Genomic DNA, 3,767 nt, shown 5'->3' on the forward strand with positions numbered 1-3,767 from the left:
AAACTCTGCCTGCTAACATGGACAAAGCCGGGCTGTGAGTTGGTTTAAAACCATGCAAAATAATGTGGGAAGGGGTGGACTGTGGGGCCTAAGTATCAAGTTTGAGAGGCGAAGTCGTCTCCGGTCTTGGAGATTTGTTCCAGCTCGTTCCTGGGTGATGTTGTACAACTCGAGCTCGCGCGCGCGGACGCTCGGGCTCTGGTAGGACTTTAGCAATGCCGAAGTTGGTCTGGTTGTCCTTGTTTAATCATCCTCTTCAGCAGTTACGATGTAGACATGAAATGTCTCCTATTCTCCCTCCCAGAGCTGGGTGCGTTTTGGTGGATACAGGAGTCCATAACCTGCCTTTGCTTGAAAGGTGTTTATATAAATAGTGTGCTAAAATATACACAATCAGGCCACAGTAATGTAATGGTTTCCCTTTTCTCAAGTGAGCCTTTGGAGAAGGGGACAGGGTTTCTCTGCTACAGGGAAGCTGGGAAAGTTTATTTGTGCAATGCAATGCTAAGCATCAGGTGAGATGGGCACGAACCGTCTCCTCCGGGGAGCGTCCCACGTCTTGGACGCGATCTGCTCCCCCTCGTTTGCTGTTCCGAAACTCTAAACCTTCGCCATGAACCGGGTAATGCACAAAAAAACAAAGCCAAACCTATAACCCAGGCCAGCTTCTGGATTGCCTGTGTTTCACTGGTCTTTAAATGAGGACATCTGCTTAAGGCTGGGCTTGCTAAGCTCAACACAATAAAGGAGGAGCCTTTTTGATGTGCAGATCCCCCATCAATTGGGATCCTCCTTCAGAGTGGAGGTGCAGGTGCCCGAGTGTGCTGAGATGTGCAGAGGAAGAGGCAGAGAAATTACTGCTGCAGATCTAATATCTTAGGGAAAGAAATTGGAGTTATTCTGCTGAATGACACATGCGTAACTTTTTTGTCTAAAGGGCTGACGTTTCTCATTAGCCGCACTGTTGTGCTTGAGGAACGTGCACAATATCCCGTTTTCCTCCCCCCGCCACTCGTCCCTTCAGACTGTAAATGAGTAGGATCAGCCTCTGTTTTGACAGACTTGCTCGCTCCATCAATTTGAAAGTTGACTCAACTATTTGAATAGCAGTGTCGTACGCTTTCTGCATGAAGTAACAAAAAAGGAAGAGTGGCGGGGTGAGGCATAGGGAAAGGGATGCCTTGTGTCGGCAGCTGTCCCTTCGGGCTCAGCTCAGAGCAGGGCCTCTGCACGGTGATGCTCTTGTCTGTCGTATCGTGCTCCGCTAGCCGCGTGACCAAGGTGCGTGTTTGATATGTGTTTTGTTGGCTGTGCTTAAATGCCTCTTACAGCCCAGGGTTTCAACAGCATTAAAATGGAACATAAATCACAGCCTTTACCTTTCAGCATCAATCCCACCCCCTACCTTGTTTCACCACCTCTGAGACCTGTATGAAGACGGGAAGCTGTGGCCACATGGGGCCAAATCTTCCCATGTGCGAGCTAAGCGATAGTGCCTGCAGATGCGCCGGATCCAGCAGCAAGGCAAAGGACCGTGACAGATTCAATTGGGAATGTTTCTGCTGGGACGTTTTCCCCACCCCCATCGCTCTCCTCGTTTTCTTCCGGACTGAGAAGAGTTTAGCTGAGCTATCGAATGTGTTGGTGTCAGTTCAAAGTGCAGCGCAGCTGCTCCCGTAAGTGACTCCTCCTAGCCCGGGAAAATCTGCTGTGCTGTTAGTTCAGGGTCCTAGACAAAGCTACCCGTCATCCTTTCTGCCTTGGGAGTGGAGTATGTCTGACAAGCTGCCTGTCCAGTGAGCTTGGGAGACTTCAGATCCACCGGTTAAACCTGTGGGCAGTGATGGGTGACTTACTAACTACAATGTGTCTGGCCCTAAATGCTGCGCAGTGTCGCTCAGCCAGGGCCTAGCTCTTGTGAACCTATACAGAGTTACTCACAACTTCTGAATTACTCATTAGCTGCATGAGCGAAGAAGGAATAACTGAGCAACCTGGATACAAGGAAATGATTGCATCAGGAGCAGTTGTGTTTCCGGTGACATTAAACAGAAATTGTGTGGCTCCCAGCCAGAAGCCAAAGGTGAGCTGGGTTTGAAGGCTAGCAGCTACATGCTAAGCCTTTCTCCCCACACGTCATGCTCTAAAAGGTCATGTATTAACGCAATCTGTTGTCGATGGAGAAACAACTGTACATCGCGTTAATATTCATGGCTACTTCTGTTTCTGGTTTGTTCCTTTAGGAATCCTGTCAAACCACATGTTCTTAAACCCCTCTCTCCTAACTTTGAAGAGGCATTTATGTCAGGATTTCATTAGATAACCGCTGCTATGATAATGCTGAAGAGTTTTGGGAGGCACGTGCAGTTCAGCAGCCGAGAAGACGCAATTTGACCAGTTTCCCCCCCACTTCGAGTCCTTGGCAGAGACGCTTGATTGCTGTATAAAGTAACGCGTTCCGGTCTTGTGCAAGTGAACGTGCTGTCGTCTCACTTGTTTGCACTGTGCCCAGATACAAATAATAGAAGCCTTTTTTGCAGGTAGTTCTGGCCTCGCCTGTTTCTCTTCCACCAGTCACTGCAGAAGAAAACATGCAAGGCAGAACCCACCGGGTGACCAGTATTAAGGAAACACGATGCTGTTGAGGTGTTGAGACCAGCAAGTTGGCATTGCCTCTTGCTGGGGATGTCAAGTTCGATGCTTTCTCCTTGAGGGGCTGAGTCCTGAAGGTGTTTTGGTGACTTCCACCCCAAGGCAAAGTGGTGGCACGCAGCGACTCATTCAAGGTGCTTAGCCCTAAACAGGATCAGGCTCTTTTATGGATGAAATAATTTGCTCTTTGGCAATCTGAACATTAATGGCAATGAAGTGGTGGCTAACGGTACTGAAACACGAGATGGCGTGTGTATTATTTTTTTCCCCACCTCCAGCTTGGCTTGGTTTATTATCAGAAGACAATTAGATTTGTAAGATCTGGAAAATGTATTGTATGTAGGTCACTGCTGACTTGACTTGGCTTTGGTTATTGCAGTTGGGCTGTTGGCATTATGCGATACAGATTGCAGGGGTAGGATTGCGGGTGAGGTCCAGTTCTGTGTTGCGCAGTGTCAATTCTGTTCCTAGAGGTACTTTTCCGCCTAATCTTCTGATGAGACACTGGATCAATAACTGGTTGCCTTAATGCAGCCCTTTACAAGGAAACGGCAGGTAGTCTGGGTCGGAGGATAATAGAGGCTCAGTTAACGCTGGATGAACGCTAATGAGTAGCTTTTCCTGTGCGTCTGTCTACATCTCTGCCATGTGTTTCACTTGGGGAGGTGTGGGGGGTCAGTTGCTTTTAATAAAAATGAGCTTTTAGTTTCAGCTTTGAGGTAGTCGTAGCTGGCTGATGGACCGGGAAGATGGTCCATGGAGCAGTCCTTCCGGGGATGCTGTGCCTTCTAAGGTACCTTAGCACCATCCATCATGCTGCTTTTCCCCAAGTACCCATTAAAACAGCCAAGTGCTTGAAGTGGAGCAGTTCTGTACCGGTGAGCACGTGCCCCTAAATGCATTTGTGCCACTTGAGTCCATCATCTGTCCAAGAGGGACAAGTTGTCTGGGGGAGGGAGGCACAAAGGCCATAACGATGCCTATCAGGGACCTATTGCTGTGGTTCTTTTGTAGGCTTTACAAGAGCAATGTGGTCTAGGACAGAGGGGGCCAACCTTTTTGGCAGACATGCTGTGGAGTAAGCCCATAAGGTAAATTCCATGCTTTTCAGAAGG

At 48.5% G+C, this 3,767-nt stretch overlaps 1 protein-coding gene across 1 annotated transcript in view; it reads left to right on the top strand.

The window, feature by feature from the left end:
* Positions 1-3,767, top strand: part of MAPKAPK2 (mitogen-activated protein kinase-activated protein kinase 2) — a 75,069-nt gene that overhangs the window by 2,018 nt on the left and 69,284 nt on the right. The gene's annotated exons all lie outside the window — the stretch shown is intronic.

Source organism: Gavialis gangeticus, unplaced genomic scaffold, assembly GCF_001723915.1.
Source record: "Gavialis gangeticus isolate Ggan-Ray unplaced genomic scaffold, GavGan_comp1, whole genome shotgun sequence".
Lineage (NCBI taxonomy): Eukaryota > Metazoa > Chordata > Crocodylia > Gavialidae > Gavialis > Gavialis gangeticus.